The 24,338-nt window shown below is 40.6% G+C and overlaps 18 non-coding genes across 18 annotated transcripts; all 18 read right to left on the bottom strand.

Annotated features, from left to right (window-relative positions):
• Positions 1–4,214: 4,214 nt before the first annotated feature.
• trnas-cga (transfer RNA serine (anticodon CGA)) lies at positions 4,215–4,296 on the bottom strand. The gene has a single exon. It is a non-coding gene; the product is annotated as a tRNA-Ser (tRNA).
• A 1,113-nt stretch (positions 4,297–5,409) lies between these two features.
• Positions 5,410–5,491, bottom strand: trnas-uga (transfer RNA serine (anticodon UGA)). The gene has a single exon. It is a non-coding gene; the product is annotated as a tRNA-Ser (tRNA).
• A 964-nt stretch (positions 5,492–6,455) lies between these two features.
• Positions 6,456–6,537, bottom strand: trnas-cga (transfer RNA serine (anticodon CGA)). The gene has a single exon. It is a non-coding gene; the product is annotated as a tRNA-Ser (tRNA).
• Positions 6,538–7,646: 1,109 nt separating this feature from the next.
• trnas-uga (transfer RNA serine (anticodon UGA)) lies at positions 7,647–7,728 on the bottom strand. The gene has a single exon. It is a non-coding gene; the product is annotated as a tRNA-Ser (tRNA).
• A 964-nt stretch (positions 7,729–8,692) lies between these two features.
• Positions 8,693–8,774, bottom strand: trnas-cga (transfer RNA serine (anticodon CGA)). Its single transcript has one exon. It is a non-coding gene; the product is annotated as a tRNA-Ser (tRNA).
• Positions 8,775–9,884: 1,110 nt separating this feature from the next.
• trnas-uga (transfer RNA serine (anticodon UGA)) lies at positions 9,885–9,966 on the bottom strand. Its single transcript has one exon. It is a non-coding gene; the product is annotated as a tRNA-Ser (tRNA).
• Positions 9,967–10,930: 964 nt separating this feature from the next.
• trnas-cga (transfer RNA serine (anticodon CGA)) lies at positions 10,931–11,012 on the bottom strand. Its single transcript has one exon. It is a non-coding gene; the product is annotated as a tRNA-Ser (tRNA).
• Positions 11,013–12,123: 1,111 nt separating this feature from the next.
• On the bottom strand, positions 12,124–12,205 carry trnas-uga (transfer RNA serine (anticodon UGA)). The gene has a single exon. It is a non-coding gene; the product is annotated as a tRNA-Ser (tRNA).
• Positions 12,206–13,169: 964 nt separating this feature from the next.
• trnas-cga (transfer RNA serine (anticodon CGA)) lies at positions 13,170–13,251 on the bottom strand. The gene has a single exon. It is a non-coding gene; the product is annotated as a tRNA-Ser (tRNA).
• A 1,110-nt stretch (positions 13,252–14,361) lies between these two features.
• On the bottom strand, positions 14,362–14,443 carry trnas-uga (transfer RNA serine (anticodon UGA)). The gene has a single exon. It is a non-coding gene; the product is annotated as a tRNA-Ser (tRNA).
• Positions 14,444–15,407: 964 nt separating this feature from the next.
• On the bottom strand, positions 15,408–15,489 carry trnas-cga (transfer RNA serine (anticodon CGA)). The gene has a single exon. It is a non-coding gene; the product is annotated as a tRNA-Ser (tRNA).
• A 1,110-nt stretch (positions 15,490–16,599) lies between these two features.
• Positions 16,600–16,681, bottom strand: trnas-uga (transfer RNA serine (anticodon UGA)). The gene has a single exon. It is a non-coding gene; the product is annotated as a tRNA-Ser (tRNA).
• Positions 16,682–17,645: 964 nt separating this feature from the next.
• Positions 17,646–17,727, bottom strand: trnas-cga (transfer RNA serine (anticodon CGA)). Its single transcript has one exon. It is a non-coding gene; the product is annotated as a tRNA-Ser (tRNA).
• Positions 17,728–18,837: 1,110 nt separating this feature from the next.
• On the bottom strand, positions 18,838–18,919 carry trnas-uga (transfer RNA serine (anticodon UGA)). Its single transcript has one exon. It is a non-coding gene; the product is annotated as a tRNA-Ser (tRNA).
• Positions 18,920–19,883: 964 nt separating this feature from the next.
• On the bottom strand, positions 19,884–19,965 carry trnas-cga (transfer RNA serine (anticodon CGA)). Its single transcript has one exon. It is a non-coding gene; the product is annotated as a tRNA-Ser (tRNA).
• Positions 19,966–21,075: 1,110 nt separating this feature from the next.
• trnas-uga (transfer RNA serine (anticodon UGA)) lies at positions 21,076–21,157 on the bottom strand. Its single transcript has one exon. It is a non-coding gene; the product is annotated as a tRNA-Ser (tRNA).
• A 964-nt stretch (positions 21,158–22,121) lies between these two features.
• trnas-cga (transfer RNA serine (anticodon CGA)) lies at positions 22,122–22,203 on the bottom strand. Its single transcript has one exon. It is a non-coding gene; the product is annotated as a tRNA-Ser (tRNA).
• Positions 22,204–23,313: 1,110 nt separating this feature from the next.
• Positions 23,314–23,395, bottom strand: trnas-uga (transfer RNA serine (anticodon UGA)). Its single transcript has one exon. It is a non-coding gene; the product is annotated as a tRNA-Ser (tRNA).
• Positions 23,396–24,338: the final 943 nt, after the last annotated feature.

Genomic DNA, 24,338 nt, shown 5'->3' with positions numbered 1-24,338 from the left:
GTCTGTCATAATATAATAGAGACAGTAGATCTAGCTGGTCTGTCATAATATAATAGAGACAGTAGATCTAGCTGGTCTGTCATAATATAATAGAGACAGTAGATCTAGCTGGTCTGTCATAATATAATAGAGACAGTAGATCTAGCTGGTCTGTCATAATATAATAGAGACAGTAGATCTAGCTGGTCTGTCATAATATAATAGAGACAGTAGATCTAGCTGGTCTGTCATAATATAATAGAGACAGTAGATCTAGCTGGTCTGTCATAATATAATAGAGACAGTAGATCTAGCTGGTCTGTCATAATATAATAGAGACAGTAGATCTAGCTGGTCTGTCAATATAATAGAGACAGTAGATCTAGCTGGTCTGTCATAATATAAAGAGACAGTAGATCTAGCTGGTCTGTCATAATATAATAGAGACAGTAGATCTAGCTGGTCTGTCATAATATATAGAGACAGTAGATCTAGCTGGTCTGTCATAATATAATAGAGACAGTAGATCTAGCTGGTCTGTCATAATATAATAGAGACAGTAGATCTAGCTGGTCTGTCATAATATAATAGAGACAGTAGATCTAGCTGGTCTGTCATAATAATAGAGACAGTAGATCTAGCTGGTCTGTCATAATATAATAGAGACAGTAGATCTAGCTGGTCTGTCATAATATAATAGAGACAGTAGATCTAGCTGGTCTGTCATATATATAATAGACAGTAGATCTAGCTGGTCTGTCAATTATAATAGAGACAGTAGATCTAGCTGGTCTGTCATAATATAATAGAGACAGTAGATCTAGCTGGTCTGTCATAATATAATAGAGACAGTAGATCTAGCTGGTCTGTCATAATATAATAGAGACAGTAGATCTAGCTGGTCTGTCATAATATAATAGAGACAGTAGATCTAGCTGGTCTGTCATAATATAATAGAGACAGTAGATCTAGCTGGTCTGTCATAATATAATAGAGACAGTAGATCTAGCTGGTCTGTCATAATATAATAGAGACAGTAGATCTAGCTGGTCTGTCATAATATAATAGAGACAGTAGATCTAGCTGGTCTGTCATAATATAATAGAGACAGTAGATCTAGCTGGTCTGTCATAATATAATAGAGACAGTAGATCTAGCTGGTCTGTCATAATATAATAGAGACAGTAGATCTAGCTGGTCTGTCATAAATAAATAGAGACAGTAGATCTAGCTGGTCTGTCATAATATAATAGAGACAGTAGATCTAGCTGGTAAATAAATATAGAGACAGTAGATCTAGCTGGTCTGTCATAATATAATAGAGACATAGAGACAGTAGATCTAGCTGGTCTGTCATAATATAATAGAGACAGTAGATCTAGCTGGTCTGTCATAATATAATAGAGACAGTAGATCTAGCTGGTCTGTCATAATATAATAGAGACAGTAGATCTAGCTGGTCTGTCATAATATAATAGAGACAGTAGATCTAGCTGGTCTGTCATAATATAATAGAGACAGTAGATCTAGCTGGTCTGTCATAATATATAGAGACAGTAGATCTAGCTGGTCTGTCATAATATAATAGAGACAGTAGATCTAGCTGGTCTGTCATAATATAATAGAGACAGTAGATCTAGCTGGTCTGTCATAATATAATAGAGACAGTAGATCTAGCTGGTCTGTCATAATATAATAGAGACAGTAGATCTAGCTGGTCTGTCATAATATAATAGAGACAGTAGATCTAGCTGGTCTGTCATAATATAATAGAGACAGTAGATCTAGCTGGTCTGTCATAATATAATAGAGACAGTAGATCTAGCTGGTCTGTCATAATATAATAGAGACAGTAGATCTAGCTGGTCTGTCATAATATAAAGAGACAGTAGATCTAGCTGGTCTGTCATAATATAATAGAGACAGTAGATCTAGCTGGTCTGTCATAATATAATAGAGACAGTAGATCTAGCTGGTCTGTCATTATATAATAGAGACAGTAGATCTAGCTGGTCTGTCATAATTAATAGAGACAGTAGATCTAGCTGGTCTGTCATAATATAATAGAGACAGTAGATCTAGCTGGTCTGTCATAATATAATAGAGACAGTAGATCTAGCTGGTCTGTCATAATATAATAGAGACAGTAGATCTAGCTGGTCTGTCATAATATAATAGAGACAGTAGATCTAGCTGGTCTGTCATAATATAATAGAGACAGTAGATCTAGCTGGTCTGTCATATATAATAGAGACAGTAGATCTAGCTGGTCTGTCATAATATAATAGAGACAGTAGATCTAGCTGGTCTGTCATAATATAATAGAGACAGTAGATCTAGCTGGTCTGTCATAATATAATAGAGACAGTAGATCTAGCTGGTCTGTCATAATATAATAGAGACAGTAGATCTAGCTGGTCTGTCATAATATAATAGAGACAGTAGATCTAGCTGGTCTGTCATAATATATAAATAGAGACAGTAGATCTAGCTGGTCTGTCATATATAATAGAGACAGTAGATCTAGCTGGTCTGTCATAATATAATAGAGACAGTAGATCTAGCTGGTCTGTCATAAATAATAGAGACAGTAGATCTAGCTGGTCTGTCATAATATAATAGAGACAGTAGATCTAGCTGGTCTGTCATAATATAATAGAGACAGTAGATCTAGCTGGTCTGTCATATTATAATAGAGACAGTAGATCTAGCTGGTCTGTCATAATATATAGAGACAGTAGATCTAGCTGGTCTGTCATAATATAATAGAGACAGTAGATCTAGCTGGTCTGTCATAATATAATAGAGACAGTAGATCTAGCTGGTCTGTCATAATATAATAGAGACAGTAGATCTAGCTGGTCTGTCATAATATAATAGAGACAGTAGATCTAGCTGGTCTGTCATAATATAATAGAGACAGTAGATCTAGCTGGTCTGTCATAATATAATAGAGACAGTAGATCTAGCTGGTCTGTCATATATAATAGAGACAGTAGATCTAGCTGGTCTGTCATAATATAATAGAGACAGTAGATCTAGCTGGTCTGTCATAATAATAAAGAGAGTAGATCTAGCTGGTCTGTCATAATATAATAGAGACAGTAGATCTAGCTGGTCTGTCATAATATAATAGAGACAGTAGATCTAGCTGGTCTGTCATAATATAATAGAGACAGTAGATCTAGCTGGTCTGTCATAATATAATAGAGACAGTAGATCTAGCTGGTCTGTCATAATATAATAGAGACAGTAGATCTAGCTGGTCTGTCATAATATAATAGAGACAGTAGATCTAGCTGGTCTGTCATAATATAATAGAGACAGTAGATCTAGCTGGTCTGTCATAATATAATAGAGACAGTAGATCTAGCTGGTCTGTCATAATATAATAGAGACAGTAGATCTAGCTGGTCTGTCATAATATAATAGAGACAGTAGATCTAGCTGTCTGTCATAAATAATAGAGACAGTAGATCTAGCTGGTCTGTCATAATATAATAGAGACAGTAGATCTAGCTGGTATATGTCATAATATAATTGAGACAGTAGATCTAGCTGGTCTGTCATAATAATAGAGACAGTAGATAGATCTAGCTGGTCTGTCATATAGAGAAGTAGAGACATGTGTAGATCAGGGTGGTCTATCTGTGTCATAATAATTAAGGAAGTAGATCTAGCTGGTCTGTCATAATATAATAGAGACAGTAGATCTAGCTGGTCTGTCATATATAAAGTAGAGACAGTAGATCTAGCTGGTCTGTCATAATATAATAGAGACAGTTAGTATCTAGCTGGTCTGTCATAATATAATAGAACAGTAGATCTAGCTGGTCTGTCATAATATAATAGAGACAGTAGATCTAGCTGGTCTGTCATAATATATAGAAGCAGTAGATCTAGCTGGTCTGTCATATATATAATAGAGACAGTAGATCTAGCTGGTCTGTCATAATATAATAGAGACAGTAGATCTAGCTGGTCTGTCATTTAATAATAGAGACAGTAGATCTAGCTGGTCTGTCATAATATAATAGAGACAGTAGATCTAGCTGGTCTGTCATATATAATGAGACAGTAGATCTAGCTGGTCTGTCATAATATAATAGAGACAGAACTGTTTGTCAAGGCAGATATATTCTGAGCACTTGAATCAAAGGACAAGTCCATGCATTAAGCACATTATCCATATCAAGTCACCAAGGATATGTAAAAATAGAAATGGTGTGTCATAGCGCTGTGAGCAGGGTTCGAACCTGCGCGGGGAGACCCCATTGGATTTCGAATCCAACGCCTTAACCTCTCGGCCATCACAGCTTCTCCTTTTACCTAAGATGCCTTAACCAGTCCGCTATCTCGTTCTGTCCATTTTACCTCTAAAATGACCATAATATCGCTATTGAAGAGCCTACTTTAAATGTTTGTCATGGAAGATAAATTCTGAGCACTTGAATCAAAGGACATGGTCCACGCATTATCCAGATCAAGTCCCCAATGGATCAGTAACAAATACTGACGTATTGTCAAAAGCGCTGCGCGCAGGGGTTCAAAGACTGCACTGGGCGAACCCAATGGATGTCGAGGTCACGAGTTAACCACTCTGCAATCACAGCTTGCTGAGTTAGCTCACACAAGGACAAAGGTTCCAAATGCCTAGTTGAAATATTTTTCAGTAAAATAAGCCATTTTGTGAGCACTTCAATCGTTAGACGAGCCCATAAAGTAAGGACAATTTAAATTCAGAGGAGACAGATCCAATTACTAAAGGGTCTACTTTATCATCACCCTGTAAAACTGTAAAGGGAGAACATATTGGATTTGGATTCCAATGCTTAAAACCACTTGGCCATCGCAGCAGTAGGAATCTAAGGAAAGTGATGAGGAGAAAGCAGAAGTGGGCTATACGCTTCGAGCAAGGTAAGAACATGGGTGGGGAGACCCCATTGAAATTCAGGTCCAACGTCTAAAGAACTCGGCCATTGCAGCTGTTGGAATGCAAGTAAAGGGATTGGGATTTGGAAACAGACATCATTGGTGCAAAATGCGTCAACTTGATGGCACGACATTTTGATTTTATTGCGCCAAGTAACCTCGGTCCTTTCCAAAGCTGTGAAGGTTGGAAGTTTACTGTGCAAGTTAAACAACTATGTGCAGAGAAAGTACAGGTGGACTATTCACTGAGAATAAGATTTTAAAAAGAGCAGGGAGACGCAATTGGGTTTCAAGTCTGAGGACTTAACCACTTGGCTCTCAGATTTTCCATCAGAAATCTAACACTAAAAACAGTATCTGTAGTGAAGTGCCTATTTGAACTGTTTGTCAAGGCAGATATATTCTGAGCACTTGAATCAAAGGACAAGTCCATGCATTAAGCACATTATCCATATCAAGTCACCAAGGATATGTAAAAATAGAAATGGTGTGTCATAGCGCTGTGAGCAGGGTTCGAACCTGCGCGGGGAGACCCCATTGGATTTCAAGTCCAACGCCTTAACCACTCGGCCATCGCAGCTTTCTATGTTAACTACCAGTCCTTAACCAGTCATTTATCTCATTCTGTCAGTTTTACTTCTGTAAAGACGAGACTGTGTACTGAAGAGCCTATTTGAACTGTTTTTCAAGGAATACATATTCTGAGCACTTGAATCAAAGGACAAGTCTATGCATTAAGCAATTCATCAATATCAAGTCACCAATGCTATTTTACAAATAAAGACTGGTTTGTCAATGCGATGCGAGCAGTTTTAAAAACTGTATGGGGAGACAACACTGGAGTTCATTTGCAAAGCTTAAACCACTTGGCCATCGCAGCAGTATGAATCTAAGCAAAGTGATGAGGAGAAAGAACAAGTGGGCTATTCGCTTCAAGCAATGTTAAAACATGGGTGGGGAGACCCCATTGAAATTCTGGTCCAACGTCTAAAGAATCGGCCATTGCAGCTGTTGGAATGCAAGTAAAGGGATTAGGATTTGGAAACAGACATCATTGGTGTAAAATGGTAAACATGATGGCCCGACATATTGATCTTTTTACGCCAAATCACTTATTAACCACTCGGCCATCACAACTTTCTCAATTAGCTCACACAAAGACAAAAGTATTCTGAGCACTTGAATCACTGGACAAGTCCATGTCTTAAAGAGATTATCCATATCAAGTCACCAAGGATATGTTCAAAATACTGGTATGTCATAGCACTGCGAGCAGATTTCAACCCTGCGCAAGAAGACAACATTGGATTTCAAGTCCAAAGCCTTAACCACTCTGCCATCTAAACTTACTCTGTTACCTTGCAGTCCTTAACAGCTCGACTATCTCACAACCAGAAGGATCTGTTCTGAAGAGCCTGTTTGAACTCTTTGTCTTAGAAGATATATTCTGAGCACCTGAATCAAAGGACAAGTCCACAGATTAAGGACATTATCCATATCAACTCCCCAATGACATGTCGCAAATAAAGACTGGTTTGTCAAAGCGCTGTGAGCAGGGTTCGAACCTGCGCGGGGAGACCCCATTGGATTTCGAATCCAACGCCTTAACCTCTCGGCCATCACAGCTTCTCCTTTTACCTAAGATGCCTTAACCAGTCCGCTATCTCGTTCTGTCCATTTTACCTCTAAAATGACCATAATATCGCTATTGAAGAGCCTACTTTAAATGTTTGTCATGGAAGATAAATTCTGAGCACTTGAATCAAAGGACATGTCCACGCATTATCCATATCAAGTCCCCAATGATCAGTAACAAATAAAGACTGGATTGTCAAAGCGCTGCGCGCAGGGTTCAAAACTGCACTGGGCGAACCCAATGGATTTCGAGGTCAACGATTTAACCACTCTGCAATCACAGCTTGCTGAGTTAGCTCACACAAGGACAAAAGTTTCCAAATGCCTAGTTGAAATATTTTTCAAGTAAAATAAGCCATTTTGTGAGCACTTCAATCGTTAGACGAGCCCATAAAGTAAGGACAATTTAAATTCAGAGGAGACAGATCCAATTACTAAAGGTCTACTTTATCATCACCCTGTAAAAACTGTAAAGGGAGAACATATTGGATTTGGATTCCAATGCTTAAACCACTTGGCCATCGCAGCAGTAGGAATCTAAGGAAAGTGATGAGGAGAAAGCAGAAGTGGGCTATACGCTTCGAGCAAGGTAAGAACATGGGTGGGGAGACCCCATTGAAATTCAGGTCCAACGTCTAAAGAACTCGGCCATTGCAGCTGTTGGAATGCAAGTAAAGGGATTGGGATTTGGAAACAGACATCATTGGTGCAAAATGGTCAACTTGATGGCACGACATTTGATTTTATTGCGCCAAGTAACCTCGGTCCTTTCCAAAGCTGTGAAGGTTGGAAGTTTACTGTGCAAGTTAAACAACTATGTGCAGAGAAAGTACAGGTGGACTATTCACTGAGAATAAGATTTTAAAAAGAGCAGGGAGACGCAATTGGGTTTCAAGTCTGAGGACTTAACCACTTGGCTCTCAGATTTTCCATCGCAAATCTAACACTAACAACAGTATCTGTAGTGAAGTGCCTATTTGAACTGTTTGTCAAGGCAGATATATTCTGAGCACTTGAATCAAAGGACAAGTCCATGCATTAAGCACATTATCCATATCAAGTCACCAAGGATATGTAAAAATAGAAATGGTGTGTCATAGCGCTGTGAGCAGGGTTCGAACCTGCGCGGGGAGACCCCATTGGATTTCAAGTCCAACGCCTTAACCACTCGGCCATCGCAGCTTTCTATGTTAACTACCAGTCCTTAACCAGTCATTTATCTCATTCTGTCAGTTTTACTTCTGTAAAGACGAGACTGTGTACTGAAGAGCCTATTTGAACTGTTTTTCAAGGAATACATATTCTGAGCACTTGAATCAAAGGACAAGTCTATGCATTAAGCAATTCATCAATATCAAGTCACCAATGCTATTTTACAAATAAAGACTGGTTTGTCAATGCGATGCGAGCAGTTTTAAAAACTGTATGGGGAGACAACACTGGAGTTCATTTGCAAAGCTTAAACCACTTGGCCATCGCAGCAGTATGAATCTAAGCAAAGTGATGAGGAGAAAGAACAAGTGGGCTATTCGCTTCAAGCAATGTTAAAACATGGGTGGGGAGACCCCATTGAAATTCTGGTCCAACGTCTAAAGAATCGGCCATTGCAGCTGTTGGAATGCAAGTAAAGGGATTAGGATTTGGAAACAGACATCATTGGTGTAAAATGGTAAACATGATGGCCCGACATATTGATCTTTTTACGCCAAATCACTTATTAACCACTCGGCCATCACAACTTTCTCAATTAGCTCACACAAAGACAAAAGTATTCTGAGCACTTGAATCACTGGACAAGTCCATGTCTTAAAGAGATTATCCATATCAAGTCACCAAGGATATGTTCAAAATACTGGTATGTCATAGCACTGCGAGCAGATTTCAACCCTGCGCAAGAAGACAACATTGGATTTCAAGTCCAAAGCCTTAACCACTCTGCCATCTAAACTTACTCTGTTACCTTGCAGTCCTTAACAGCTCGACTATCTCACAACCAGAAGGATCTGTTCTGAAGAGCCTGTTTGAACTCTTTGTCTTAGAAGATATATTCTGAGCACCTGAATCAAAGGACAAGTCCACAGATTAAGGACATTATCCATATCAACTCCCCAATGACATGTCGCAAATAAAGACTGGTTTGTCAAAGCGCTGTGAGCAGGGTTCGAACCTGCGCGGGGAGACCCCATTGGATTTCGAATCCAACGCCTTAACCTCTCGGCCATCACAGCTTCTCCTTTTACCTAAGATGCCTTAACCAGTCCGCTATCTCGTTCTGTCCATTTTACCTCTAAAATGACCATAATATCGCTATTGAAGAGCCTACTTTAAATGTTTGTCATGGAAGATAAATTCTGAGCACTTGAATCAAAGGACATGTCCACGCATTATCCATATCAAGTCCCCAATGATCAGTAACAAATAAAGACTGGATTGTCAAAGCGCTGCGCGCAGGGTTCAAAACTGCACTGGGCGAACCCAATGGATTTCGAGGTCAACGATTTAACCACTCTGCAATCACAGCTTGCTGAGTTAGCTCACACAAGGACAAAAGTTTCCAAATGCCTAGTTGAAATATTTTTCAAGTAAAATAAGCCATTTTGTGAGCACTTCAATCGTTAGACGAGCCCATAAAGTAAGGACAATTTAAATTCAGAGGAGACAGATCCAATTACTAAAGGTCTACTTTATCATCACCCTGTAAAAACTGTAAAGGGAGAACATATTGGATTTGGATTCCAATGCTTAAACCACTTGGCCATCGCAGCAGTAGGAATCTAAGGAAAGTGATGAGGAGAAAGCAGAAGTGGGCTATACGCTTCGAGCAAGGTAAGAACATGGGTGGGGAGACCCCATTGAAATTCAGGTCCAACGTCTAAAGAACTCGGCCATTGCAGCTGTTGGAATGCAAGTAAAGGGATTGGGATTTGGAAACAGACATCATTGGTGCAAAATGGTCAACTTGATGGCACGACATATTGATTTTATTGCGCCAAGTAACCTCGGTCCTTTCCAAAGCTGTGAAGGTTGGAAGTTTACTGTGCAAGTCAAACAACTATGTGCAGAGAAAGTACAGGTGGACTATTCACTGAGAATAAGATTTTAAAAAGAGCAGGGAGACGCAATTGGGTTTCAAGTCTGAGGACTTAACCACTTGGCTCTCAGATTTTCCATCGCAAATCTAACACTAACAACAGTATCTGTAGTGAAGTGCCTATTTGAACTGTTTGTCAAGGCAGATATATTCTGAGCACTTGAATCAAAGGACAAGTCCATGCATTAAGCACATTATCCATATCAAGTCACCAAGGATATGTAAAAATAGAAATGGTGTGTCATAGCGCTGTGAGCAGGGTTCGAACCTGCGCGGGGAGAACCCATTGGATTTCAAGTCCAACGCCTTAACCACTCGGCCATCGCAGCTTTCTATGTTAACTACCAGTCCTTAACCAGTCATTTATCTCATTCTGTCAGTTTTACTTCTGTAAAGACGAGACTGTCTACTGAAGAGCCTATTTGAACTGTTTTTCAAGGAATACATATTCTGAGCACTTGAATCAAAGGACAAGTCTATGCATTAAGCAATTCATCAATATCAAGTCACCAATGCTATTTTACAAATAAAGACTGGTTTGTCAATGCGATGCGAGCAGTTTTAAAAACTGTATGGGGAGACAACACTGGAGTTCATTTGCAAAGCTTAAACCACTTGGCCATCGCAGCAGTATGAATCTAAGCAAAGTGATGAGGAGAAAGAACAAGTGGGCTATTCGCTTCAAGCAATGTTAAAACATGGGTGGGGAGACCCCATTGAAATTCTGGTCCAACGTCTAAAGAATCGGCCATTGCAGCTGTTGGAATGCAAGTAAAGGGATTAGGATTTGGAAACAGACATCATTGGTGTAAAATGGTAAACATGATGGCCCGACATATTGATCTTTTTACGCCAAATCACTTATTAACCACTCGGCCATCACAACTTTCTCAATTAGCTCACACAAAGACAAAAGTATTCTGAGCACTTGAATCACTGGACAAGTCCATGTCTTAAAGAGATTATCCATATCAAGTCACCAAGGATATGTTCAAAATACTGGTATGTCATAGCACTGCGAGCAGATTTCAACCCTGCGCAAGAAGACAACATTGGATTTCAAGTCCAAAGCCTTAACCACTCTGCCATCTAAACTTACTCTGTTACCTTGCAGTCCTTAACAGCTCGACTATCTCACAACCAGAAGGATCTGTTCTGAAGAGCCTGTTTGAACTCTTTGTCTTAGAAGATATATTCTGAGCACCTGAATCAAAGGACAAGTCCACAGATTAAGGACATTATCCATATCAACTCCCCAATGACATGTCGCAAATAAAGACTGGTTTGTCAAAGCGCTGTGAGCAGGGTTCGAACCTGCGCGGGGAGACCCCATTGGATTTCGAATCCAACGCCTTAACCTCTCGGCCATCACAGCTTCTCCTTTTACCTAAGATGCCTTAACCAGTCCGCTATCTCGTTCTGTCCATTTTACCTCTAAAATGACCATAATATCGCTATTGAAGAGCCTACTTTAAATGTTTGTCATGGAAGATAAATTCTGAGCACTTGAATCAAAGGACATGTCCACGCATTATCCATATCAAGTCCCCAATGATCAGTAACAAATAAAGACTGGATTGTCAAAGCGCTGCGCGCAGGGTTCAAAACTGCACTGGGCGAACCCAATGGATTTCGAGGTCAACGATTTAACCACTCTGCAATCACAGCTTGCTGAGTTAGCTCACACAAGGACAAAAGTTTCCAAATGCCTAGTTGAAATATTTTTCAAGTAAAATAAGCCATTTTGTGAGCACTTCAATCGTTAGACGAGCCCATAAAGTAAGGACAATTTAAATTCAGAGGAGACAGATCCAATTACTAAAGGTCTACTTTATCATCACCCTGTAAAAACTGTAAAGGGAGAACATATTGGATTTGGATTCCAATGCTTAAACCACTTGGCCATCGCAGCAGTAGGAATCTAAGGAAAGTGATGAGGAGAAAGCAGAAGTGGGCTATACGCTTCGAGCAAGGTAAGAACATGGGTGGGGAGACCCCATTGAAATTCAGGTCCAACGTCTAAAGAACTCGGCCATTGCAGCTGTTGGAATGCAAGTAAAGGGATTGGGATTTGGAAACAGACATCATTGGTGCAAAATGGTCAACTTGATGGCACGACATATTGATTTTATTGCGCCAAGTAACCTCGGTCCTTTCCAAAGCTGTGAAGGTTGGAAGTTTACTGTGCAAGTCAAACAACTATGTGCAGAGAAAGTACAGGTGGACTATTCACTGAGAATAAGATTTTAAAAAGAGCAGGGAGACGCAATTGGGTTTCAAGTCTGAGGACTTAACCACTTGGCTCTCAGATTTTCCATCGCAAATCTAACACTAAACAACAGTATCTGTAGTGAAGTGCCTATTTGAACTGTTTGTCAAGGCAGATATATTCTGAGCACTTGAATCAAAGGACAAGTCCATGCATTAAGCACATTATCCATATCAAGTCACCAAGGATATGTAAAAATAGAAATGGTGTGTCATAGCGCTGTGAGCAGGGTTCGAACCTGCGCGGGGAGACCCCATTGGATTTCAAGTCCAACGCCTTAACCACTCGGCCATCGCAGCTTGCTATGTTAACTACCAGTCCTTAACCAGTCATTTATCTCATTCTGTCAGTTTTACTTCTGTAAAGACGAGACTGTCTACTGAAGAGCCTATTTGAACTGTTTTTCAAGGAATACATATTCTGAGCACTTGAATCAAAGGACAAGTCTATGCATTAAGCAATTCATCAATATCAAGTCACCAATGCTATTTTACAAATAAAGACTGGTTTGTCAATGCGATGCGAGCAGTTTTAAAAACTGTATGGGGAGACAACACTGGAGTTCATTTGCAAAGCTTAAACCACTTGGCCATCGCAGCAGTATGAATCTAAGCAAAGTGATGAGGAGAAAGAACAAGTGGGCTATTCGCTTCAAGCAATGTTAAAACATGGGTGGGGAGACCCCATTGAAATTCTGGTCCAACGTCTAAAGAATCGGCCATTGCAGCTGTTGGAATGCAAGTAAAGGGATTAGGATTTGGAAACAGACATCATTGGTGTAAAATGGTAAACATGATGGCCCGACATATTGATCTTTTTACGCCAAATCACTTATTAACCACTCGGCCATCACAACTTTCTCAATTAGCTCACACAAAGACAAAAGTATTCTGAGCACTTGAATCACTGGACAAGTCCATGTCTTAAAGAGATTATCCATATCAAGTCACCAAGGATATGTTCAAAATACTGGTATGTCATAGCACTGCGAGCAGATTTCAACCCTGCGCAAGAAGACAACATTGGATTTCAAGTCCAAAGCCTTAACCACTCTGCCATCTAAACTTACTCTGTTACCTTGCAGTCCTTAACAGCTCGACTATCTCACAACCAGAAGGATCTGTTCTGAAGAGCCTGTTTGAACTCTTTGTCTTAGAAGATATATTCTGAGCACCTGAATCAAAGGACAAGTCCACAGATTAAGGACATTATCCATATCAACTCCCCAATGACATGTCGCAAATAAAGACTGGTTTGTCAAAGCGCTGTGAGCAGGGTTCGAACCTGCGCGGGGAGACCCCATTGGATTTCGAATCCAACGCCTTAACCTCTCGGCCATCACAGCTTCTCCTTTTACCTAAGATGCCTTAACCAGTCCGCTATCTCGTTCTGTCCATTTTACCTCTAAAATGACCATAATATCGCTATTGAAGAGCCTACTTTAAATGTTTGTCATGGAAGATAAATTCTGAGCACTTGAATCAAAGGACATGTCCACGCATTATCCATATCAAGTCCCCAATGATCAGTAACAAATAAAGACTGGATTGTCAAAGCGCTGCGCGCAGGGTTCAAAACTGCACTGGGCGAACCCAATGGATTTCGAGGTCAACGATTTAACCACTCTGCAATCACAGCTTGCTGAGTTAGCTCACACAAGGACAAAAGTTTCCAAATGCCTAGTTGAAATATTTTTCAAGTAAAATAAGCCATTTTGTGAGCACTTCAATCGTTAGACGAGCCCATAAAGTAAGGACAATTTAAATTCAGAGGAGACAGATCCAATTACTAAAGGTCTACTTTATCATCACCCTGTAAAAACTGTAAAGGGAGAACATATTGGATTTGGATTCCAATGCTTAAACCACTTGGCCATCGCAGCAGTAGGAATCTAAGGAAAGTGATGAGGAGAAAGCAGAAGTGGGCTATACGCTTCGAGCAAGGTAAGAACATGGGTGGGGAGACCCCATTGAAATTCAGGTCCAACGTCTAAAGAACTCGGCCATTGCAGCTGTTGGAATGCAAGTAAAGGGATTGGGATTTGGAAACAGACATCATTGGTGCAAAATGGTCAACTTGATGGCACGACATATTGATTTTATTGCGCCAAGTAACCTCGGTCCTTTCCAAAGCTGTGAAGGTTGGAAGTTTACTGTGCAAGTCAAACAACTATGTGCAGAGAAAGTACAGGTGGACTATTCACTGAGAATAAGATTTTAAAAAGAGCAGGGAGACGCAATTGGGTTTCAAGTCTGAGGACTTAACCACTTGGCTCTCAGATTTTCCATCGCAAATCTAACACAAACAACAGTATCTGTAGTGAAGTGCCTATTTGAACTGTTTGTCAAGGCAGATATATTCTGAGCACTTGAATCAAAGGACAAGTCCATGCATTAAGCACATTATCCATATCAAGTCACCAAGGATATGTAAAAATAGAAATGGTGTGTCATAGCGCTGTGAGCAGGGTTCGAACCTGCGCGGGGAGACCCCATTGGATTTCAAGTCCAACGCCTTAACCACTCGGCCATCGCAGCTTGCTATGTTAACTACCAGTCCTTAACCAGTCATTTATCTCATTCTGTCAGTTTTACTTCTGTAAAGACGAGACTGTCTACTGAAGAGCCTATTTGAACTGTTTTTCAAGGAATACATATTCTGAGCACTTGAATCAAAGGACAAGTCTATGCATTAAGCAATTCATCAATATCAAGTCACCAATGCTATTTTACAAATAAAGACTGGTTTGTCAATGCGATGCGAGCAGTTTTAAAAACTGTATGGGGAGACAACACTGGAGTTCATTTGCAAAGCTTAAACCACTTGGCCATCGCAGCAGTATGAATCTAAGCAAAGTGATGAGGAGAAAGAACAAGTGGGCTATTCGCTTCAAGCAATGTTAAAACATGGGTGGGGAGACCCCATTGAAATTCTGGTCCAACGTCTAAAGAATCGGCCATTGCAGCTGTTGGAATGCAAGTAAAGGGATTAGGATTTGGAAACAGACATCATTGGTGTAAAATGGTAAACATGATGGCCCGACATATTGATCTTTTTACGCCAAATCACTTATTAACCACTCGGCCATCACAACTTTCTCAATTAGCTCACACAAAGACAAAAGTATTCTGAGCACTTGAATCACTGGACAAGTCCATGTCTTAAAGAGATTATCCATATCAAGTCACCAAGGATATGTTCAAAATACTGGTATGTCATAGCACTGCGAGCAGATTTCAACCCTGCGCAAGAAGACAACATTGGATTTCAAGTCCAAAGCCTTAACCACTCTGCCATCTAAACTTACTCTGTTACCTTGCAGTCCTTAACAGCTCGACTATCTCACAACCAGAAGGATCTGTTCTGAAGAGCCTGTTTGAACTCTTTGTCTTAGAAGATATATTCTGAGCACCTGAATCAAAGGACAAGTCCACAGATTAAGGACATTATCCATATCAACTCCCCAATGACATGTCGCAAATAAAGACTGGTTTGTCAAAGCGCTGTGAGCAGGGTTCGAACCTGCGCGGGGAGACCCCATTGGATTTCGAATCCAACGCCTTAACCTCTCGGCCATCACAGCTTCTCCTTTTACCTAAGATGCCTTAACCAGTCCGCTATCTCGTTCTGTCCATTTTACCTCTAAAATGACCATAATATCGCTATTGAAGAGCCTACTTTAAATGTTTGTCATGGAAGATAAATTCTGAGCACTTGAATCAAAGGACATGTCCACGCATTATCCATATCAAGTCCCCAATGATCAGTAACAAATAAAGACTGGATTGTCAAAGCGCTGCGCGCAGGGTTCAAAACTGCACTGGGCGAACCCAATGGATTTCGAGGTCAACGATTTAACCACTCTGCAATCACAGCTTGCTGAGTTAGCTCACACAAGGACAAAAGTTTCCAAATGCCTAGTTGAAATATTTTTCAAGTAAAATAAGCCATTTTGTGAGCACTTCAATCGTTAGACGAGCCCATAAAGTAAGGACAATTTAAATTCAGAGGAGACAGATCCAATTACTAAAGGTCTACTTTATCATCACCCTGTAAAAACTGTAAAGGGAGAACATATTGGATTTGGATTCCAATGCTTAAACCACTTGGCCATCGCAGCAGTAGGAATCTAAGGAAAGTGATGAGGAGAAAGCAGAAGTGGGCTATACGCTTCGAGCAAGGTAAGAACATGGGTGGGGAGACCCCATTGAAATTCAGGTCCAACGTCTAAAGAACTCGGCCATTGCAGCTGTTGGAATGCAAGTAAAGGGATTGGGATTTGGAAACAGACATCATTGGTGCAAAATGGTCAACTTGATGGCACGACATATTGATTTTATTGCGCCAAGTAACCTCGGTCCTTTCCAAAGCTGTGAAGGTTGGAAGTTTACTGTGCAAGTCAAACAACTATGTGCAGAGAAAGTACAGGTGGACTATTCACTGAGAATAAGATTTTAAAAAGAGCAGGGAGACGCAATTGGGTTTCAAGTCTGAGGACTTAACCACTTGGCTCTCAGATTTTCCATCGCAAATCTAACACAAACAACAGTATCTGTAGTGAAGAGCCTATTTGAACTGTTTGTCAAGGCAGATATATTCTGAGCACTTGAATCAAAGGACAAGTCCATGCATTAAGCACATTATCCATATCAAGTCACCAAGGATATGTAAAAATAGAAATGGTGTGTCATAGCGCTGTGAGCAGGGTTCGAACCTGCGCGGGGAGACCCCATTGGATTTCAAGTCCAACGCCTTAACCACTCGGCCATCGCAGCTTGCTATGTTAACTACCAGTCCTTAACCAGTCATTTATCTCATTCTGTCAGTTTTACTTCTGTAAAGACGAGACTGTCTACTGAAGAGCCTATTTGAACTGTTTTTCAAGGAATACATATTCTGAGCACTTGAATCAAAGGACAAGTCTATGCATTAAGCAATTCATCAATATCAAGTCACCAATGCTATTTTACAAATAAAGACTGGTTTGTCAATGCGATGCGAGCAGTTTTAAAAACTGTATGGGGAGACAACACTGGAGTTCATTTGCAAAGCTTAAACCACTTGGCCATCGCAGCAGTATGAATCTAAGCAAAGTGATGAGGAGAAAGAACAAGTGGGCTATTCGCTTCAAGCAATGTTAAAACATGGGTGGGGAGACCCCATTGAAATTCTGGTCCAACGTCTAAAGAATCGGCCATTGCAGCTGTTGGAATGCAAGTAAAGGGATTAGGATTTGGAAACAGACATCATTGGTGTAAAATGGTAAACATGATGGCCCGACATATTGATCTTTTTACGCCAAATCACTTATTAACCACTCGGCCATCACAACTTTCTCAATTAGCTCACACAAAGACAAAAGTATTCTGAGCACTTGAATCACTGGACAAGTCCATGTCTTAAAGAGATTATCCATATCAAGTCACCAAGGATATGTTCAAAATACTGGTATGTCATAGCACTGCGAGCAGATTTCAACCCTGCGCAAGAAGACAACATTGGATTTCAAGTCCAAAGCCTTAACCACTCTGCCATCTAAACTTACTCTGTTACCTTGCAGTCCTTAACAGCTCGACTATCTCACAACCAGAAGGATCTGTTCTGAAGAGCCTGTTTGAACTCTTTGTCTTAGAAGATATATTCTGAGCACCTGAATCAAAGGACAAGTCCACAGATTAAGGACATTATCCATATCAACTCCCCAATGACATGTCGCAAATAAAGACTGGTTTGTCAAAGCGCTGTGAGCAGGGTTCGAACCTGCGCGGGGAGACCCCATTGGATTTCGAATCCAACGCCTTAACCTCTCGGCCATCACAGCTTCTCCTTTTACCTAAGATGCCTTAACCAGTCCGCTATCTCGTTCTGTCCATTTTACCTCTAAAATGACCATAATATCGCTATTGAAGAGCCTACTTTAAATGTTTGTCATGGAAGATAAATTCTGAGCACTTGAATCAAAGGACATGTCCACGCATTATCCATATCAAGTCCCCAATGATCAGTAACAAATAAAGACTGGATTGTCAAAGCGCTGCGCGCAGGGTTCAAAACTGCACTGGGCGAACCCAATGGATTTCGAGGTCAACGATTTAACCACTCTGCAATCACAGCTTGCTGAGTTAGCTCACACAAGGACAAAAGTTTCCAAATGCCTAGTTGAAATATTTTTCAAGTAAAATAAGCCATTTTGTGAGCACTTCAATCGTTAGACGAGCCCATAAAGTAAGGACAATTTAAATTCAGAGGAGACAGATCCAATTACTAAAGGTCTACTTTATCATCACCCTGTAAAAACTGTAAAGGGAGAACATATTGGATTTGGATTCCAATGCTTAAACCACTTGGCCATCGCAGCAGTAGGAATCTAAGGAAAGTGATGAGGAGAAAGCAGAAGTGGGCTATACGCTTCGAGCAAGGTAAGAACATGGGTGGGGAGACCCCATTGAAATTCAGGTCCAACGTCTAAAGAACTCGGCCATTGCAGCTGTTGGAATGCAAGTAAAGGGATTGGGATTTGGAAACAGACATCATTGGTGCAAAATGGTCAACTTGATGGCACGACATATTGATTTTATTGCGCCAAGTAACCTCGGTCCTTTCCAAAGCTGTGAAGGTTGGAAGTTTACTGTGCAAGTCAAACAACTATGTGCAGAGAAAGTACAGGTGGACTATTCACTGAGAATAAGATTTTAAAAAGAGCAGGGAGACGCAATTGGGTTTCAAGTCTGAGGACTTAACCACTTGGCTCTCAGATTTTCCATCGCAAATCTAACACAAACAACAGTATCTGTAGTGAAGTGCCTATTTGAACTGTTTGTCAAGGCAGATATATTCTGAGCACTTGAATCAAAGGACAAGTCCATGCATTAAGCACATTATCCATATCAAGTCACCAAGGATATGTAAAAATAGAAATGGTGTGTCATAGCGCTGTGAGCAGGGTTCGAACCTGCGCGGGGAGACCCCATTGGATTTCAAGTCCAACGCCTTAACCACTCGGCCATCGCAGCTTGCTATGTTAACTACCAGGCCTTAACCAGTCATTTATCTCATTCTGTCAGTTTTACTTCTGTAAAGACGAGACTGTCTACTGAAGAGCCTATTTGAACTGTTTTTCAAGGAATACATATTCTGAGCACTTGAATCAAAGGACAAGTCTATGCATTAAGCAATTCATCAATATCAAGTCACCAATGCTATTTTACAAATAAAGACTGGTTTGTCAATGCGATGCGAGCAGTTTTAAAAACTGTATGGGGAGACAACACTGGAGTTCATTTGCAAAGCTTAAACCACTTGGCCATCGCAGCAGTATGAATCTAAGCAAAGTGATGAGGAGAAAGAACAAGTGGGCTATTCGCTTCAAGCAATGTTAAAACATGGGTGGGGAGACCCCATTGAAATTCTGGTCCAACGTCTAAAGAATCGGCCATTGCAGCTGTTGGAATGCAAGTAAAGGGATTAGGATTTGGAAACAGACATCATTGGTGTAAAATGGTAAACATGATGGCCCGACATATTGATCTTTTTACGCCAAATCACTTATTAACCACTCGGCCATCACAACTTTCTCAATTAGCTCACACAAAGACAAAAGTATTCTGAGCACTTGAATCACTGGACAAGTCCATGTCTTAAAGAGATTATCCATATCAAGTCACCAAGGATATGTTCAAAATACTGGTATGTCATAGCACTGCGAGCAGATTTCAACCCTGCGCAAGAAGACAACATTGGATTTCAAGTCCAAAGCCTTAACCACTCTGCCATCTAAACTTACTCTGTTACCTTGCAGTCCTTAACAGCTCGACTATCTCACAACCAGAAGGATCTGTTCTGAAGAGCCTGTTTGAACTCTTTGTCTTAGAAGATATATTCTGAGCACCTGAATCAAAGGACAAGTCCACAGATTAAGGACATTATCCATATCAACTCCCCAATGACATGTCGCAAATAAAGACTGGTTTGTCAAAGCGCTGTGAGCAGGGTTCGAACCTGCGCGGGGAGACCCCATTGGATTTCGAATCCAACGCCTTAACCTCTCGGCCATCACAGCTTCTCCTTTTACCTAAGATGCCTTAACCAGTCCGCTATCTCGTTCTGTCCATTTTACCTCTAAAATGACCATAATATCGCTATTGAAGAGCCTACTTTAAATGTTTGTCATGGAAGATAAATTCTGAGCACTTGAATCAAAGGACATGTCCACGCATTATCCATATCAAGTCCCCAATGATCAGTAACAAATAAAGACTGGATTGTCAAAGCGCTGCGCGCAGGGTTCAAAACTGCACTGGGCGAACCCAATGGATTTCGAGGTCAACGATTTAACCACTCTGCAATCACAGCTTGCTGAGTTAGCTCACACAAGGACAAAAGTTTCCAAATGCCTAGTTGAAATATTTTTCAAGTAAAATAAGCCATTTTGTGAGCACTTCAATCGTTAGACGAGCCCATAAAGTAAGGACAATTTAAATTCAGAGGAGACAGATCCAATTACTAAAGGTCTACTTTATCATCACCCTGTAAAAACTGTAAAGGGAGAACATATTGGATTTGGATTCCAATGCTTAAACCACTTGGCCATCGCAGCAGTAGGAATCTAAGGAAAGTGATGAGGAGAAAGCAGAAGTGGGCTATACGCTTCGAGCAAGGTAAGAACATGGGTGGGGAGACCCCATTGAAATTCAGGTCCAACGTCTAAAGAACTCGGCCATTGCAGCTGTTGGAATGCAAGTAAAGGGATTGGGATTTGGAAACAGACATCATTGGTGCAAAATGGTCAACTTGATGGCACGACATATTGATTTTATTGCGCCAAGTAACCTCGGTCCTTTCCAAAGCTGTGAAGGTTGGAAGTTTACTGTGCAAGTCAAACAACTATGTGCAGAGAAGGTACAGGTGGACTATTCACTGAGAATAATATTTTAAAAAGAGCAGGGAGACGCAATTGGGTTTCAAGTCTGAGGACTTAACCACTTGGCTCTCAGATTTTCCATCGCAAATCTAACACAAACAACAGTATCTGTAGTGAAGAGCCTATTTGAACTGTTTGTCAAGGCAGATATATTCTGAGCACTTGAATCAAAGGACAAGTCCATGCATTAAGCACATTATCCATATCAAGTCACCAAGGATATGTAAAAATAGAAATGGTGTGTCATAGCGCTGTGAGCAGGGTTCGAACCTGCGCGGGGAGACCCCATTGGATTTCAAGTCCAACGCCTTAACCACTCGGCCATCGCAGCTTGCTATGTTAACTACCAGGCCTTAACCAGTCATTTATCTCATTCTGTCAGTTTTACTTCTGTAAAGACGAGACTGTCTACTGAAGAGCCTATTTGAACTGTTTTTCAAGGAATACATATTCTGAGCACTTGAATCAAAGGACAAGTCTATGCATTAAGCAATTCATCAATATCAAGTCACCAATGCTATTTTACAAATAAAGACTGGTTTGTCAATGCGATGCGAGCAGTTTTAAAAACTGTATGGGGAGACAACACTGGAGTTCATTTGCAAAGCTTAAACCACTTGGCCATCGCAGCAGTATGAATCTAAGCAAAGTGATGAGGAGAAAGAACAAGTGGGCTATTCGCTTCAAGCAATGTTAAAACATGGGTGGGGAGACCCCATTGAAATTCTGGTCCAACGTCTAAAGAATCGGCCATTGCAGCTGTTGGAATGCAAGTAAAGGGATTAGGATTTGGAAACAGACATCATTGGTGTAAAATGGTAAACATGATGGCCCGACATATTGATCTTTTTACGCCAAATCACTTATTAACCACTCGGCCATCACAACTTTCTCAATTAGCTCACACAAAGACAAAAGTATTCTGAGCACTTGAATCACTGGACAAGTCCATGTCTTAAAGAGATTATCCATATCAAGTCACCAAGGATATGTTCAAAATACTGGTATGTCATAGCACTGCGAGCAGATTTCAACCCTGCGCAAGAAGACAACATTGGATTTCAAGTCCAAAGCCTTAACCACTCTGCCATCTAAACTTACTCTGTTACCTTGCAGTCCTTAACAGCTCGACTATCTCACAACCAGAAGGATCTGTTCTGAAGAGCCTGTTTGAACTCTTTGTCTTAGAAGATATATTCTGAGCACCTGAATCAAAGGACAAGTCCACAGATTAAGGACATTATCCATATCAACTCCCCAATGACATGTCGCAAATAAAGACTGGTTTGTCAAAGCGCTGTGAGCAGGGTTCGAACCTGCGCGGGGAGACCCCATTGGATTTCGAATCCAACGCCTTAACCTCTCGGCCATCACAGCTTCTCCTTTTACCTAAGATGCCTTAACCAGTCCGCTATCTCGTTCTGTCCATTTGACCTCTAAAATGACCATAATATCGCTATTGAAGAGCCTACTTTAAATGTTTGTCATGGAAGATAAATTCTGAGCACTTGAATCAAAGGACATGTCCACGCATTATCCATATCAAGTCCCCAATGATCAGTAACAAATAAAGACTGGATTGTCAAAGCGCTGCGTGCAGGGTTCAAAACTGCACTGGGCGAACCCAATGGATTTCGAGGTCAACGATTTAACCACTCTGCAATCACAGCTTGCTGAGTTAGCTCACACAAGGACAAAAGTTTCCAAATGCCTAGTTGAAATATTTTTCAAGTAAAATAAGCCATTTTGTGAGCACTTCAATCGTTAGACGAGCCCATAAAGTAAGGACAATTTAAATTCAGAGGAGACAGATCCAATTACTAAAGGTCTACTTTATCATCACCGGGAGAACATATTAGGGGAGAACATATTGGATTTTGATTCCAATGCTTAAACCACTTGGCCATCGCAGCAGTAGGAATCTAAGGAAAGTGATGAGGAGAAAGCAGAAGTGGGCTATACGCTTCGAGCAAGGTAAGAACATGGGTGGGGAGACCCCATTGAAATTCAGGTCCAACGTCTAAAGAACTCGGCCATTGCAGCTGTTGGAATGCAAGTAAAGGGATTGGGATTTGGAAACAGACATCATTGGTGCAAAATGGTCAACTTGATGGCACGACATATTGACTTTATTGCGCCAAGTAACCTCGGTCCTTTCCAAAGCTGTGAAGGTTGGAAGTTTACTGTGCAAGTCAAACAACTATGTGCAGAGAAAGTACAGGTGGACTATTCACTGAGAATAAGATTTTAAAAAGAGCAGGGAGACGCAATTGGGTTTCAAGTCTGAGGACTTAACCACTTGGCTCTCAGATTTTCCATCGCAAATCTAACACAAACAACAGTATCTGTAGCTGAAGTGCCTATTTGAACTGTTTGTCAAGGCAGATATATTCTGAGCACTTGAATCAAAGGACAAGTCCATGCATTAAGCACATTATCCATATCAAGTCACCAAGGATATGTAAAAATAGAAATGGTGTGTCATAGCGCTGTGAGCAGGGTTCGAACCTGCGCGGGGAGACCCCATTGGATTTCAAGTCCAACGCCTTAACCACTCGGCCATCGCAGCTTGCTATGTTAACTACCAGGCCTTAACCAGTCATTTATCTCATTCTGTCAGTTTTACTTCTGTAAAGACGAGACTGTCTACTGAAGAGCCTATTTGAACTGTTTTTCAAGGAATACATATTCTGAGCACTTGAATCAAAGGACAAGTCTATGCATTAAGCACTTCATCAATATCAAGTCACCAATGCTATTTTACAAATAAAGACTGGTTTGTCAATGCGATGCGAGCAGTTTTAAAAACTGTATGGGGAGACAACACTGGAGTTCATTTGCAAAGCTTAAACCACTTGGCCATCGCAGCAGTATGAATCTAAGCAAAGTGATGAGGAGAAAGAACAAGTGGGCTATTCGCTTCAAGCAATGTTAAAACATGGGTGGGGAGACCCCATTGAAATTCAGGTCCAACGTCTAAAGAATCGGCCATTGCAGCTGTTGGAATGCAAGTAAAGGGATTAGGATTTGGAAACAGACATCATTGGTGTAAAATGGTAAACATGATGGCCCGACATATTGATCTTATTACGCCAAATCACTAATTAACCACTCGGCCATCACAACTTTCTCAATTAGCTCACACAAAGACAAAAGTATTCTGAGCACTTGAATCACTGGACAAGTCCATGTCTTAAAGAGATTATCCATATCAAGTCACCAAGGATATGTTCAAAATACTGGTTTGTCATAGCACTGCGAGCAGATTTCAACCCTGCGCAAGAAGACAACATTGGATTTCAAGTCCAAAGCCTTAACCAGTCTGCCATCTAAACTTACTCTGTTACCTAGCAGTCCTTAACAGCTCGACTATCTCACAACCAGAAGGATCTGTTCTGAAGAGCCTGTTTGAACTCTTTGTCTTAGAAGATATATTCTGAGCACCTGAATCAAAGGACAAGTCCACAGATTAAGGATATTATCCATATCAACTCCCCAATGAAATGTCTCAA

This window comes from Oncorhynchus kisutch, linkage group LG27, assembly GCF_002021735.2.
Source record: "Oncorhynchus kisutch isolate 150728-3 linkage group LG27, Okis_V2, whole genome shotgun sequence".
NCBI classification, from domain to species: domain Eukaryota; kingdom Metazoa; phylum Chordata; class Actinopteri; order Salmoniformes; family Salmonidae; genus Oncorhynchus; species Oncorhynchus kisutch.
The sequence above is the reverse complement of the archived record's forward strand: the minus strand, read 5'-3'. Positions and strand labels throughout refer to the sequence as shown.